The following is a 16,473-nucleotide window of genomic DNA, read 5'->3' on the forward strand; positions in this document are numbered from 1 at the left end:
GCCGCGCATGAGGCGTGAACAAAAAAAAAAAACGACTAATTACACACAAATTTGCAACAACTACAAAACCAAAACCAAATAGAAACACACAATAACACATGCACAACAAATACCCAGCGGAAATTTGACAGACACGAACGGGAAAACACTCAAACTTTGATGCCGTGGAGAGATCGAAGCAAGCCTCGTCGCTCGAGGGACCGGAAGTTGCGTCGGAGAGATCATTGATGAAGACCAGAAAAAGCACATGGCCCAGAACACTGCCTTGGGGAACTCCAGCCTGAACAGGAAGAGGAGATGAGATAAACCCATTCAGGGCCACACGTTGACTACGACTGAAGAGGAAGTCCGCCAGCCATGCGTGGAGATTTCCATGGACACCATAGGAGGAGAGTTTGGTGAGCAGAGCTGGGTGCCAGACCGTATCGAAGGCACGTGATATGTCAAGGGAGACAGCTCTAATTTCCTGTTTGGCATTGAGGACCTCCATCCATTGTTGGGACAGCAGAAGCAGCATGTCCAGAGTAGAGTGACCTGGTCTGAAACCAAATTGATGATCAGAGATCAAGCCATTGGAGAAGAGGAAAAGTTTCATATCCGAAGCAATGATGGATTCCATGACTTTGCTGATAATTGGGAGAAGGCTGATTGGTCTGTAGTTGCTCGGATCTGGTTTTGCACCTTTTTTGTGTAAAGCGGTGATGTTGGCTGATTTCCAAGCAGATGGCAGATGGCCTTGAGCAAAAGAGAGGGTGAACAGCACAGAGAGAGGGAGTGAAAGAGCGGAAGAACGGGGTTTTAGGACCCGTGGGCTGATGCCGTCAGGTCCAGTTGCAGAATCAGAGTCGAAGGTTGACAAACTTTTCCACCTTCTCAGGAGGAAAGGGCACAGAGTCCAGGAGCAGCTGGGTACGACTCGGTATGGTGGGTGCAGAGAGGGATGGGTTTGGGAGACAAGATTTAAAGGCAAACACAGAGTTGAGGCATTCAGCTTTTTCACGTGCGGAGTCAGCTGTGTAGCCGTTTGAGGTAAGGGAGGGGATAGAGGGGGAACAAAAACACCAGAAACAGATTTGACCAGACACCACCAGGATTTGGAGGAAGGAGACAGCTTTGAGAGTTCATTCGTGAGTGTGGAGAGATAGTGCTTCCTGGCTCTCCTGAGGGTGGACACACACTTGTTTCGGGCTTTGTGAAAGGAAATGAGATTTCCTTCCATTGGATTTGCTTTCCAGGAGACGAAGGCAAGTTGTTTCTGGGCAACAGCCTCACCACAAGATTCCGTGTACCACGGATGGGAGGAAGGGTATGACAACTGAAGACGAGATGGGATAAATCTGTGCATGAGAGAGAGCAATTTACTTTGGAAGAATTCCCAGGATGAGTTGATGTCAGAGGCGGTAGAGATGGGAGACCAGTCCAGATGATTGATGGCTGCTTGAAGACAGTGCCAGTTGGCCTGAGTGAAATGCCAGACTCATCGACACTGAGGAGGCTCCCTGAGAATGGTCAGAGAGATGTCCACTTTAACAAGCACATGATCATATCATCCGATTTGAGCAGAATAAGAGCAGCAGACATTTTCAGGTAAGGTAGTCTGGACTCTGGACTGGTCTCTCAGCTCCACTGTCTGATATCAACTCATCCTGGGAATTCTTCCAAAGAAAATGCCTCTCTCATGCACAGATTTATCCCATCTCATCTTCAGTTGTCACCCCCTTCCTCCGATCCATGGTACACTGAATCTTGTGGTGAGGCAGGTGCCCTCAAAACAACTTGCCTTTGTCTCATGGAAGGCGAATCCAACTGAAGGCAATCTCAGTTCCTTTCAGAAAGCTCAAAAGAAGTGAGCGTCTCCCCTCAGGAGAGCCAGGAAACAATATATATACAGTCACGTGAAAAAGTTAGTACACCCCGTGTAAAGTTTTGACTTTTTCAACATATTTCAACATACAGCTATTTGATCTTCATTTCAACAATATTGATAGATAAAGGTGATATAATATAACAAATATCATGAAACATTTACATATTGTAGTCCATTTAAATTTACATTTGTGTTTGTATTTACATTTTGTCGCCCTCGCATGTGGAAAAAGTAAGTACACCCCGTGAAATGTTTAAAAAAAATCTTTTTAACATATGTGGACATATCAATTTAAATCTTCATTTAAACAGTATCAATAGATGAAGGTGATCTAATTGAAAAAAAAAACAATGAAAAGTTGATTTTGCAATAATTTCTTCAACAAAAAATTAACAGAGACGCCATTTCCTTCTGTGGAAAAAGTAAGTACACCCTTGGCTCTAATAGGTGGTATTGCCCCCTTTGGCAGAAACAACCTCAAGTAGGCGTTTCTTAAAACTGTCTACCAGTCTCTGACATCGACTGGGAGAAATTTTTGCCCACTCCTCCATGGAGAATTCTTTCAGCTGTGCGATGTTTGAGGGGTTTCTTGCTTGCACAGCTCGTTTCAAATCCCCCCACAACATCTCGATGGGATTTAGATCCGGGCTTTGACTTGGCCATTCCAGAACCCTCCATTTCTTTCTTTTCAGCCATTCCTTGGGGGATTTATTGGTATGTTTAGGGTCATTGTCATGTTGCAAGGTCCACCTTCGGTTGATCTTCAACTTTCCGACCGATGGCCTCACATTATCCTCAAGCACCCTCTGGTACAATGAAGAATTCATCGTGGATTCTATGATGGTGAGCTGCCCAGGCCCTGATGCAGCAAAGGTGCCCCGGCCAAGATGCAGCAAAGCTGCCCCAAACCATAATATTTCCACCACCATGCTTTACAGTTGGTATCAGGTTCTTGTGGTCAAATGCTGTCTTTGGTTTTCGCCAAACATGTCTTCTGGTACTGTGGCCAAATAGCTCTACCTTTGACTCATCTGTCCAGAGCACATTGTTCCAGAAGTGCTGGTCTTTGCCGAGGTGTTCATTGGCAAACTTTAGTCTTGCCCTGATGTTCTTGTCCTGGCACACCTTCCATGTGGATTAAATTTGTGCAGCCTCTTTCTAACGGTAGACTCGTGCACTTTGACATCAGCAGTGGCAAGAGCTACCTGTCGGTCCCGTGATGACATTCTGGGGTTTTTAGAGACTTCTTTCAGCATCTTGCGGTCTGCTCTCTGGCTGAACTTGCTGGGGCGGCCTGGCCTGAACAAGTTGGCAGTTGTTTGGAATCTTCTCCACTTGTATATGATCTTCCTGACAGTCGAATGATTGATTTCAAATTGTTTGGAGATCTTTTTTAATCCCTTCCCAGACTTGTAGGCATCTATAAACTTCTTTCTGAAGGCTTCAGAGAGCTCTTTTGATCTCGGCATGGTGACGCCGCACACTTCAACAACAAAGAGCAAACCAAACGAAATGTCTGAGGTTTAAATAAGACAGGTTACTCCAAGATCCTCTCTAACAATGTTATAATCATGTGCACCTGAGCTGGTGCACCTGATTCTAATTTTAGGTATTTGAAGTTGTGATAAATGTCGGGGTGTACTTACTTTTTCCACATGCGAAATTTGCATTTATGTTTATTTAAATTATACAATGGACTACAAAATGTAAATGGTTCATGATATCTGTTATATTATATCACCTTTATCTATCAATATTGTTGAAATGAAGATCAAATAGCTGTATGTTGAAATATGTTGAAAAAGTCAAAACTTTACATGGAGTGTACTTACTTTTTCATGTGACTGTATCTCTCTGCTCTCAAGACTGAACTCTCAAACCTGTCTCCCTCCTCCAAATCCTGGTGGCATCTGGTCAAATCTGTTTCTGGTGTTTGAGTTAAAGGAGGGGATGGACTGGGAACAAACAGCTGCACAGCTGACATTGTACGTGAAAAAGCTGAATGCCTCAACTCTCTGTTTGCCTCAAAATATTGTGTCCCAAACCCATCTTTCTCTGTACCCACCTTACCCAGTCATACCCAGCAGCTGCTCCTGGATTTTGTGTCATTCTCGACCGACAAGGTGGAGAAGTTTCTGTCAAACCTCTACTGATTCTGCAACTGGACCAGGCGGCATCAGCCCACGGGTCCTAAAATCCTGCTCTGCCGCTCTATCTCACTCTCTCTCTGCTCTCTTCACCCTTTCTTTTGCTCAAGGTCATCTGGCATCTGCTTGGAAATCGGCCAACATTACCGCTTTGCACAAAGAAAGTACAAAAACAGATCCCTACAACGACATACTCATCAGCCTGCTCCCAATCATCAACAATGTCAGGGAATCCATCATCGCTTCTAATATGAAATGCCTCATCCTCTCCAATGGCTTAATCTCTGATCATCAATTTGGTTTCTGACAAGGCCACTCTACTCTGGACATTCTGCTTCTGCTCTCTCAACAATCGATGGAGGGAGGTCCTCAATGCCACACAGGAAATCGGAGCCGTCTCCCTTTTCATATCTCGTGCCTTCGACACGGTCTTCTTTTTTTGTTTTTTTTTGTTTACAAGATCGAGGCTCGTGAAAGAGCGGACTTTAATCACACAAAAAGTCAAATCGACACATAAAACACAAAATAAGGGGAGTGGTCGACAAGATGGGGAGAGAGGGGGAAGGTCACAAATACAACATTTGAGAGCAGGGACATCGGGAGAAATTTGGGAGGGAGAGGGCTTGGGGGGGACGTGGGAGAGGTATAAAACATATGAACACTGCAAGGACTTCCAGGAAAGAAGTTGGAATTTCAAAAAAAGTGCATCTGGGGTGAATTATCGGGGTAGAAAATATCAAGGTTTTGGATGGGGGAAGATAAGAGATGGTGGTAAACAGCTGTTTTAAAGACCTGGAGGGAGAAGTGGGATTGAACGGAGTGGAGGAGTTTGTTCCAGAGGCGGGAGAAAAGGGGAATGAAAGAGTGAAGGTGAGCAGAGAGCCTAGATTTTGGCAGTTTAACCATAAGAGGGTTGCTGGCAGAGATTGTGCGACCTGCAGGAATATTAGGGGGACATAGCACAGAGAGCTGGGGGAGCAAGGCCGGAGAGGAGTCGGTAGAAGACAGAAAGACCACCAAACCTGCCTGCGGTGAGTGAGTGAAAGGCCCTCGGAGTTAGCTTCATCACAGGAGATTCCAATGATTCTGAAAGCTTTGGTTTCAACAGCGTGAAGCCGAGCTAGGTGTGAGGCAGGAGCACCGGCCCAGAGGGGTGAACAGTATTTCATTGAGCTGCAGATGAAAGCCTTGTATGTGGTGAGGAGCTCAGGTGTGTCAAGGAAGGACTTCGCACGAGGGAGGATGCCCAGTCGGTGACTGGCTTTGGAGGCCAGCTTGGAAATGTGATGTTCCCAAGAAAGATCATGGCAGATAGTGAGACCCAAAAGCTCGAGCGACAGAACTTCTTGGAGAGGATTGTTGAGGAAGCAGATGTTTTATTTGAGAAAGTAGATGGTTTTCCAGACGGTATTTATGGAGAGACTTTGTGAGGGTGTGCGATTTGTCAGGATTGAAAGACATGTTCCACTTGTTTGACCAGTTTGTGATTTTATCCAGGTCTGCAGACAGTGAAGAGGCTGCTGCCTGCCTATCTGAGTGTTGAGATATGGAGCGGCAGAGGGTGGAGTCATCAGCATAAAGATAGAGAGGATTTTCCAGAGTCAGAGAGATTATTGATGAAGACCAGAAATCGCACAGGGCCCAGAACAATGCCTTGAGGAACTCAAGCCTCGACAGGAAGCGGAGATGAGAGAATTCCATTCAGAGCCACACGTTGACTACGACCGGAGAGGAAGTCTGCAAGCCATGCGTGGATATTTCCATGGATACTGCAAGAGGAGAGTTTGGTGAGCAGGGTGGGGTGCCAGACTGGTCAAACAAGTGGAACATGTCTTTCAATCCTGACAAATCTCACACTCTTACTATGTCTCTCCGAAAAGACCGACTGGAAAACCCTCCCACCAGTACAAAATCCTCCTCTTGACCTACAAAGCCCTCCATAACCTGGCCCCATCCTACCTGACTGACCTCCTCTCCAGACACACTCCCACCCGCAACCTCCGCTCTGCTGGTACCAACCTCCTGACCCCCCCCCCCCCCCCCCCACCATGCGGACCAAATTCAGATCCTGGGGGGACAGGGCCTTCTCCATCGCTGCTCCCACCCTCTGGAACTCACTACCTCACACCATCAGAGACTCCTCCTCACTCACCACATTCAAAACATCACTCAAGACCCACCTGTTCAACACTGCATTCAACATTTAACCCTCAGCATGTAACCCCTGAATATCTCTTCTCCTTCTCCTTCCTTTTGCTTTGATTATTTACCGATTGATTTTTGTCTTTTTGTACTTGTTTTTTGTACTCTGTCAAAGTGCCTTTGGGCTTCTTGAAAAGCGCTATATAAAATAAATGTATTATTATTATTATTAATGTTTGGTGTAGAGGATTTAAATCGATGAAGAATTCAAGTTTATAAAGAAATTCAGAACTTGACATCATCATCATCATCATCATCATCTTCATTATCATCATCTTCATCATCATCATCTTCATCATCATCTTCATCATCATCATCTTCATCATCATCATCACCACCACATGGCATCTGCAGCGAGTTCGTGCAGCCAGATCCCCTGCAGTTTCCACAAGCTGGAGTACACTCAATGTTATTTTTCTTTCATGTGCATCTCAGGGTGCTGCAGTCAACCTGACAGTTGCACCTGATCACCTGCAGCAGTTTTTCAGGAGCAGGAGCTCGGGCTATCTGGAATGGCACAAGCCCCTCGTCACACTCATGCCACCCCCACTCAGTCGGACGAAGTCCATCTGCCGATCCCTTCCATTCTTGAACTTGCACGTACACATGCAGGCTGTGGTACATTGCTGCTCCTGCTGTTGGTGGCAACATCTGTGGTTGAACGGGAGATGAGCTTGAAGCCACCTTCTCACAGAAGCGCTGATGACGGAGGAAGTCCAAGGTGTCAGTGGGTTTTCCATTGTAGAGGATCACCAATGCTTTTGCTCCTGCATCTGCGACATCCAGCTTCGAAGCAAAAGGTGTGTCAAACACCTTGGCCTGGTCACGGAATGCGCTGCTTGCTTTGAATCACTTGAGAGACGCTCCCTTTCCTATTCCATGGAGGCAAGATGTTGTGTCGCATCCAAGAACTGCATGTATAAAGAGCGCTTGCTTGCATATGTCTGGACCAAGTCGTTGTTTTGTAGCTTTGATGTTCCAAATGCGAGGCTTATTTCTGTTATTTTTTGGCTCAGGACAAAAGAAGATGTCATGGGATTCCAGACTTGCATGGTAGATGAGGAGGATGAGGTCTGTGTCATCACCAACTAGCTCAGTGTTGGTGGCAGCAGCAGACTGCACGGCCTTCTGCACAATCAGGAGGTCAGCATCCCCTGAAGCATGGTGCGTCTCACAGTTTTTTTTCTGCAGCTCTTCACTCAGCATGAAAATGAATCGCTGCTTATTCTGTTTGTTTGCAAGGAACTGCTCCTTCTTCATTGTGAGAGGCATGTCAGCTGCAAATGTCACAGTTGCGCCAGCATTTCCTTTCGATCGTCTCTGGTGTGTCATGTCCTTTGTGTTGGTGCTCTCATAATCATCGAACACGACAATGGCATTTCCATACCTCTTCGTCACATATTCCGTGTACTGGTGACAGATGTCTTTGTATGTTGCTCTGCGAGACCATGGGATGCGTTGAAGAAGTGCTCCTCCATCCAAGACATACTGGGTGTCATCATCGGGGATAATTGCAGGAACATCAGATCCGAGGAGATCCCTGATGGCACCAGCAAGGGCTGGCTTGTGTGCTTCTCTGAGGAAAAGAGAGGAATCAAAGAGCGCTGGTGGATAGCTGCATAGTTCATGCTTGAAGGCTGACTCTAGTTCATCAGCTTTTTGCGCAACTGTAATTAGTCTCTGGAAGAGAAGCTGTGGGTCAACCTGGACTTGATCACTATCAATCTTGACAGACGACTTCATGCCGAATGTGACTGCTTGGTCTTTCTTCTTGAAGGTGTACTCAGCTGTTGTTCTTTCATCCATTGACCTTAATATCGATTCCCCAACCGACTGAGCTGAATCAACGTTAACAGTTGGGTGGGCATGGACTCCAGTGGCAAGCTCCGCAGACTTGAGTCATTGCTGAATGGATTTCGCTCTTTTAGATACTCGAGAACTGACAGAGTGTCCTTCCAGTCACGGGCTTGTCTTGCTGTGGTCATGTCCTTGTTTTGTTCGCCGGTGTTGTAGTTCACCCCTGTGAGCTCCTGCATTGCCTGGTTTACTTCTGCACAGGCAGGCATCGAAAGCAGCCACAGCAAGCGTTGTTGCTCCGTCATTCCTCGACCACGTGTGAGCCCTCCGCTGATCTTCAGACTTCTCATCAGCTTTAGGCCTTCCAGGCTTTGCTCTCTTGGAGATTTCCATGTTCATCTGCTGAGCCATGGGTATCTGCTTCTTTGTGTGGAAATTGACGCTGCAAGTCTGATGGTACACTGCATCTGCAGCCTGCAGGTCGTGAAAATGCAGAATTCGCGCCTTGACAGTACCTGGCCCATCATCTGCTCGTTCGCGACATGTTGGCAGGAGCGTTTCTTTGAATTCAATGGTCTTGACTTGAAGAACTTGCTGTTTCTTCCTCTTTCTTCCAAACGTTGCTGGTCTACCACAAAAAAGGCAATCAGTCTGGAAAGAGAACCTCTCCTCAGATGACCTAAGTACTTGTCTGTCATTGCTTGTGCTTGGCTTTGACTCTTCTTGCTTGGTGTCCTTGGCTATCTGTTGTGGGTGACAGTATGTGCGGCGACAGTCTTTGTGTACCTTTTCTCCAGGCACAGTGTGAATGCTGTCTTTTCTTGCGTTGCTGGCCTGGTTGATGGCAGAACTTCCCTTTTCTCCAAGAGTTGATGCCGTTGACCCTCTCTCGTCTATAGATTTTTTGCAGATGGCACACACTTCAGATACCTCCATGACTGAAAACAGAAACCACTATCTACACTTCGTAAACAGCAAACCCTTCATATTATCACAACTGAAAGATGCCCATTGCAAAAAAATATAACATGGAAAAATATTGCTCTTACTACTAACTGCACGCTTTCTTACACTACTTGTTTTACAAATTTTTGTTTTACTTAAAACGAAATCTTTTCAGAAGATATACAAGAATATCCTTTTTGACTCCAATAAAGAATGAGCATGACCTCTAATCATCAAAATAAGATCAGAAGCAGATTCCCCACTGCTAAAAAAAAAAAATACATAGATGCATTATGCATTATTCTTATCTTGTTGTCCCACAATGACCTTGATGGTGACCTCATAGAGTTTCTGTGACCTTATATCACCAAAATAAGATCAGAATTTGATTCCTCGACCTCAAAAACCCATAAAAAGTGGTCTTACTCATGATTGTTTTGCTTTTGATTTTTTAAATAACAATTGTCGATTAGACGGATAGCGGCCATATTGGATTTTGCCGATTTGAGAACTTCCCCCCAGAGGATCTCTGAAGACTTTTTTGGGGTCAAAGAGGATATATTCAGGGACACAAAACAAGTGAGCGAGTTTTTGTTGCAATTAGTGTGAGGTCTTAAATACAAAATGCCTGCACGATCACAGCCGTGGTTCACTCCGGCTTGTCATCGCAATCACTTTTTCAAACAGTATGATTGTGTTGGTTCGAGTGAGGCACATCATTTGTTTCACCTTACGAACAACCACTCCAAACGTGTATGAGAGAATGCCAAGCGACAGTATGCAGAATCTGTTTGTCATTCTATGTCAAATAAACATCTCGGTTCTCGAGATTTTTGGAGAATTGCTCATAGCATTCTCAACCATAATCAATCATCGATTCCTGTCCTCTTCAATTGCCCTGAAGTGCTTTCTTCTTTTGATAAAGTCGACCTCTTTGCTGAGCATTTTGCTGCAAACTCCACACTTGAAGACCACAGACAAACATTGCCTCTTTGTCTTTCCCATCTTGACACCAGGCTTTCCACTGTCATCAGTACATGCAGGAAAGTTGCTAAGATTATTCAAAGGCTTGACATTTCAAAATCGACTGCACCAGATAGAATCCCTGCAATTGCTTCGAAGATGTGTTCACTTGATCTGTCTTCTGTTCTCTCAAAACTGGATTGCTTTTGCATGTCAGTTTGTGTTTCCACTTAGCTGAAATCAGGCTTCTGTCGTCCCTGTCTTTAACGGCTCAGGTGAGTAATCAGATCTTTCCTACTAACTATCGGCCTGTTAGCCTTCTACCCATTATCAGCAAAGTGTTTGAATCCTTGATAAATCGACAACTCATGACTCATCTGGAAACCCGCAACATCCAAAATGATGTTCAGCATGGCTTTAGAGTTTAGACATTAAAGGTCGACTGGTTGGCTGAACATGTAAATTCAATTCCCAGCATTCAATGACTGGAAATGTGAATCGGGCTTTGGATCGTCGTGGAGAAGCCAGGGTTGTTGCTCTTGACATCTCCAAGGCTAAATTATATGGCATTTCTGGAAAATTGCTTGGTACAATCTCTGACTTCCTTGCAAATTGTCAAAGCTCTGTGGTACATGAGGGACAGCAAGTAATCACCTGTCCATAACACATATGTAAGTTATCTGTGTCTCGTTCAACATCAACTTGTTTTCCAACCCCGTCTCTGGATTCTTCACCTTTGTAGGAACTCCCTGTTATCCCTCTGTTTGGAATGGATATCAGCTCAAACCTCAGCTCAGAAATGTACATCTCTTGTTGAGCTAAAAGCACCTCCCAGCGCCTTGAAGCTTATTTCGTTGCCAGTGATACCTTTCTCAAGCTGCTATGCTCCATCTATACAAGGCCACTATATGTCCTGTCATGGAGTATCATTGCCATATTTGGGCTGGTGCTCCAGCCTGTTACCTATCTCTTCTTGACAGAATCCAGCGACGTGCTGCCATTTTGGTGGGACAGGGATTGATATCATCCCTGGAACCTCTCTCAATCTGCCGCTCTGTTGCTTCCTTGAGCCCTTTCTACAGATATTACAACGGAATGTGCTCTGAGGGTCTATCAGGTTGTTCCACCTGAGCACACGTTCAGTTGCTCAACATGTTTGGCAGTTCGCACACTATAATTTGGCAGTTCATACAGTTCATACATTATACAATTCCCATCCATACACTATAACTGTCCCAAGGAGTAAGACTATAATGGAGAAGGTATTCTTCTGGTTTTTTCCCCCCTGCACAGCATCACTCTGGAACACCTTACCTGCATCCTGCTTTCCCCTCTATCCCAACCTCCCGCAATTCAAGAGGAATGTCAAAAGATTCCTCCTTTCTGTCTCATGTGTAATATCTCTACTTTCCTTTGTGTAGGCCTCACCTCGAGTGGCCTTGAAGGCTTTGTTGCAGGGCGATATCTCATTAAAAAAAAAAAATACGTGGGTGTGCATTGAGGGTACGTACCTCAGTTGGCACTGCCAAACCGTGCGGCACCAAAAGGAAACACGTTTTTAGCTGCGACGAGAAGCTCGATGAGAGCACCGCGTTGTTGTTGTTGTTGGGGTGCCTTTTTAGCTGCGACGAGCAGCTCTGTGGGAGGACCGCGTTGTTGTTGTTGGGGTGCCTTTTTGAATAGTGCATGCGCATACACTCGGACGTGCGTTGGTATGCGGTAAGATCATCGCTGACTAAAATCGCGATTTGTTTTTAAGAAACCAGAATAAATTTAGCAACAAAGACAACATGAATGTTTCCATATCGATCTCATTTCACAGAACTTGACACAAATTAGGTGTAATTATTGAATAGCGCATGCGCATACACTCGGTGTGTGTACCCCGGTTTAGAATAGGTACACTGTATCCCTGCGTGTCGTAAGAGGAGACTAAAAGGGTTGGCGTCAGGAAGGGCATCCGACCACAAAAACATTGCCTCAAAAAGAGAACCATGCCAATTACAACTACATGTGGGCAGGGTACAGCCCGAAGTACCCCGTGGGGGACCCCAATCTCTCTCGTCAAAACTCAAGGTGGGGAACCCGATCGAAGCAAGGGTGGAAATCACTCCTTTTATGACGACGAAACGTCTGATGCCCGACGTGGAGATCGGTTTCTGAGGTTTGGGAAATGGAATGTAGGGACAATGACAGGGAGATCAGGAGAAGTGGTGGAAGTATTGGTCAGAAGAAGAGTGGACATATGTTGTGTGCAGGAGACGAGATGGAAGGGAAGTGGTGTGAGAATGGTGAAGGGTATGCAGGGACAGAAATACAAGTTTGTGTGGCAAGGGTGCCCAGAAGGTGTGAATGGTGTTGGTATCCTGTTTTCTGAGGAGTTTGCAGACGGTGTGGTGAGTGTGACTAGAGTGAGTGAAAGGTTGATGATGGTGAAAATGATGATTGGAAAGCTCTTAGTGAACGTCATCTCGGGATATGCTCTGCAGGTTGGTCGGAGCGATGAAGAGAAGGACAAGTTCTGGTGTGCAATGGAGAAGCTGATTGAAAACGTGAAAGATGAGGAAGTTGTTGTGGTAGGAGGAGACCTAAATCGACATGTGCGAAGGAGGATGGATGGTTTTGAGGGAGTTAATGGGGATAGTTCCTCAGTTCAGGAAAGAGGATAATAAGCTTGTTGCATACACGTCAGGTGGGTCGACGACAACCGTTGACTACCTGCTGGTGCATAGGTGAGATAGTGGGCACCTCCGGGAAAGAAAGGTGATCCCGAGGGAGGAGGCTGTTTCACAGCACCACTTGGTTGTTTGCGACATAAGGGTGAAAGGTGTGAGGAGAGCTCGGCGGGGGAAGTACCAACCGAGAATGAAGGTGTGGAGGTTGAAAGAGGTGACAGTGAGGCAGGCATTAATAGAGAGGCTGAGTATGGTAGAGGATGATGTGGTGGAGCTTGAAAGTGGTTGGATGTCAATGAAAGATAGTCTGTTGGTAGCCGTTGGTGATGTATGTGGATGGACAAAAGGACCACGGAGGCACTCGGAAACATGGTGGTGGGATGATGAAGTCAGAAAGAAGATTGACGAGAAGAGGAATAAGTTCAAGGAGTGGCAGAAGGCTCGGGGTATGGGGGCAGAAAAGGCAGAGCATGAAAGTTATAAGGCAGCCAAGAAGGCTGCAAAGAAAGAGGTAGCAAAGGTGCAGGAGGCATGTAAGAACATGTTCGGAGAACGCTTGGATTTGGAAGAGGGTCAGAGAGCGGTATTCAGGATTGCAAAGCAGACAGCGAAAGAGGTGTGATGTGATGTGGGTGAGTTGCTTGAAGGATGAAATGGGACAAATCGTTGTGGACCCAGATGGAATTAAAGGAAGATGGAAGAGATCTATGGAAATGCTGTTGAATGCAGAGAATCAATGGGATGGCAACATAGAGAGTAACCCAGTTTTAGGACCAGCAGAGAAGATAAACGAGAAGGAAGTTGGGGGAGCGACAAAAGCAATGAAGAGTAGAAAAGCGGGAGGGCCGATGGGAGTTGTGGGAGATATGTTGAAGGCGGCGGAAAGTTGGGGTGTGAAGAGAATGACAGAGATCTGCAATCTGGTGGTGGAAGAAGGCCACATTCCAGTGGATTGGGAACTGAGTACCCTCGTCCCTCTATACAAGGGGAAAGGTGACCCTCTGGAGTGTGGCTCGTATCGAGCGATAAAGTTACTGGAGCATGGAATGAAGGTATTGGAAAGGGTGTTGGAGAGGAGGATAAGAAAGAAAGTGAAGATTGACGAAATGCAGTTTGGATTCATGCCAGGAAGAGGAACGACAGACGTGCTTTTTATTGTGAGGCAGTTGCAGGAGAAGTACATGGAGAAGAGGAAGAAGTTGTTTCTTAGGTTTGTTGATCTGGAGAAAGCATTCGATAGGGTTCCACGTGAAGTAGTGACATGGGCATTGAGGAAGTTAGGAGTGGAGGAATGGTTGACCATGACCAGAGTAGTGATGTCAATGTACAAAAGCGCACACAGCTGCAAGGACGAAGGACGGGAACAGTGGTGAGTTTGAGGTGAAGGTGGGAGTGCATCAGGGGTCTGAACAAAGTCCACTACTATTTGTAGTTGTGATGGAGGTGCTGGCTCGGAACGTAAAGGAGGGTTTATTGTGGGAGTTGTTGTATGCAGATGATCTGGTGTTGATTGCAGAAAGTATGGATGGACTGAAGGAGAAGATGAACAAGTGGAAGGAATGTATGGAGACAAAAGGTCTGAAGGTGAGTATCGGAAAAACGAAGGTCATGGCAAGTGGGAAAGCATGTGGTGAGGTGGAAAGAACTGGGGCGTGGCCGTGTCCTGTGTGCAGGAAGGGTGTCGGAGTGAATTCCATTCAATGTACAATGTGTGCTGAGTGGGTTCATCAAAAATGTAGTGGTTTGAGAGGGTCATTAACCAGTGTGGCAGCTACATTCAAGTGTAAGGTGTGTACAGAGGGAGCTGCAGATGGAGGAAATGTTGAGTTGGATCTTGGAGATGGTGTGAAGCTGGAAGGTGTGAAAACATTTTGTTACCTAGGAGACATGCTGAATGGAGAAGGTGGATCAGACTCGGCAACGGTTGCGAGAGTGAGATGTGCATGGAAGAAGTTTCGGGAACTGAGTGCCGTGCTGACGAGGAGGGGGTCTCGTTGAAGCTGTCAATTAATTAAAATTTTCGCACCCACATTCTCCGAATTTCCTAGAGGGAACTCCGACGTGTTTTCCACACCACTGCTCATGCTGCGGAACCTCTGTGGACGTCACACCCATAAGCGCCACCCTGTAACCTTCACCACGCCCACTCTCGCACCGTGGTGCTTCCCCCAAACAATGCACACTCGCAAGCCTCTTCCTGGATGAGCACACACAACTTTCACACCCGGCCGTCTCACGATCCCTCGCACACCATTTATTCACACAATGCACTCCACAGTCATTCTCACTCCATTCACACACATGGGTCACCCCATGATAGTTTACACACGACTTTACATATGAGCCATCCTGCCGAGGTTCCACAGCTGAATTTGTCATTCATGTCAGGTGCACCATCCGTGCCACGCACGCTCAGCCGCACACCATTCCTTGGGAAATCTTTGTTCAATCATCTGCACACGGGCATTTCTCCCGGCATGGACCATTTACACACCGTGACATGCAGTGCATTGAACTCTGACCTCCCTTGTTCCGGAACGGATTACAAACTTGTTCTTTTTAATCTCCCGCACACAGGACCAGAACAACAACAACAACAACAACAACATGCATTTTAAGGCCATTTTCCCTGCAAGAGCGGGGGTTAGCCTTGCGGGCCCCATAACAATCTTCTCCATTTTGCCCTATTTTCTGCATCTCTCCTTGTTAACCCCCTTGCCCGCATGTCTTCTTCCACCGTCTTTAGCCAAGTCTTTCTCGGTCTTCCCCGTCCTCTACTTCCTTCTACATTTATTTCCATCACTCTTCTCAACCAGTCACTTTCATCCTTCCTCAACACATGACCAAACCATCTCAACCTGTTCCTCTTCACAACATCAATCACAGGCTCTATTCCCATCATCTTTCGCAATTCATCATTTGTCTTCCCCTCTCTCAACGATACTCCGCACATCCACCGAACCATTCGCATTTCCACCCTTTCCAGCCTTCGTTGCTGCTCTACATTCATGACCCATGTCTCGCTCCCATAAATCATAACACTTCTCACACATGCAGCATACACCTTTCCCTTCAGCTTCAACGACACTCCCCTCCTCATCAGCACGCCACTCAGTTCCCGAAACTTCTTCCATGCACATCTCACTCAAGCAACCGTTGCCGAGTCCTGATCCACCTTCTCCATTCAGCATGTCTCCGAGATAGCAAAATGTTTTCACACCTTCCAGCTTCACGCCGTCTCCAAGATCCAACTCAACATTTCCTCCATCTGCAGCTCCCTCTGTGCACACCTTACATATGAATGTAGCTGCCACACTGGTTATTGACCCTCTCAGACCACTACATTTTTGATGAACCCACTCAGCGCACATTGTACATTGAATGGAGTTCACTCCGACACCCTTCCTGCACACAGCACATGGCCACTTCCCAGTTCTTTCCACCTCACCACATGCTTTACCACTTGCCATCACCTTCGTCTTTCCTATATTCACCTTCAGACCTTTTGTCTCCATACTTTCCTTCCACTTGTTCATCTTTTCCTTCAGTCCATCCATACTTTCCGCAATCAACACCAGATCATCTGCATACAACAACTCCCACGGTAAAACCCTCCTTTACAGTCTGAGCCAGCACCTCCATCACAGCTACAAATAGTAGTGGACTTAGTACCGACCCCTGATGCACTCCCACCTTCACCTCAAACTCACCACTGTTCCCGTCCTTCGTCCTCACAGCTGTGCGCGCTCTATTGTACATTGCCATCACAACTCTGATCAACCATTCCTCCACTTCTAACTTCCTCAATGCCCATGTCAATACTTCGCGTGGAACCCTATCGAATGCTTTCTCCAGATCAACAAACCCAAGAAACAAC

At 46.2% G+C, this 16,473-nt stretch overlaps 1 protein-coding gene across 2 annotated transcripts in view; it reads left to right on the forward strand.

Moving 5' to 3' along the window:
* LOC144888213 (uncharacterized) overlaps positions 1-16,473 on the forward strand; it is a 45,504-nt gene that overhangs the window by 12,399 nt on the left and 16,632 nt on the right. Inside the window, exon 1 of one of the 2 annotated variants that reach the window (XR_013623413.1) lies at positions 6,570-7,016. The exons of the other annotated variant lie outside the window; for it this stretch is intronic. The gene's annotated coding sequence lies outside the window, so the exon portion shown is untranslated. Of the gene's footprint in view, positions 1-6,569; positions 7,017-16,473 lie in introns of those variants that run through there. 2 annotated transcript variants of the gene reach the window in all.

This window comes from Myxine glutinosa, chromosome 5 (genome assembly GCF_964187855.1).
Source record: "Myxine glutinosa chromosome 5, kmMyxGlut1.1, whole genome shotgun sequence".
Taxonomy (NCBI): Eukaryota; Metazoa; Chordata; class Myxini; order Myxiniformes; family Myxinidae; genus Myxine; species Myxine glutinosa.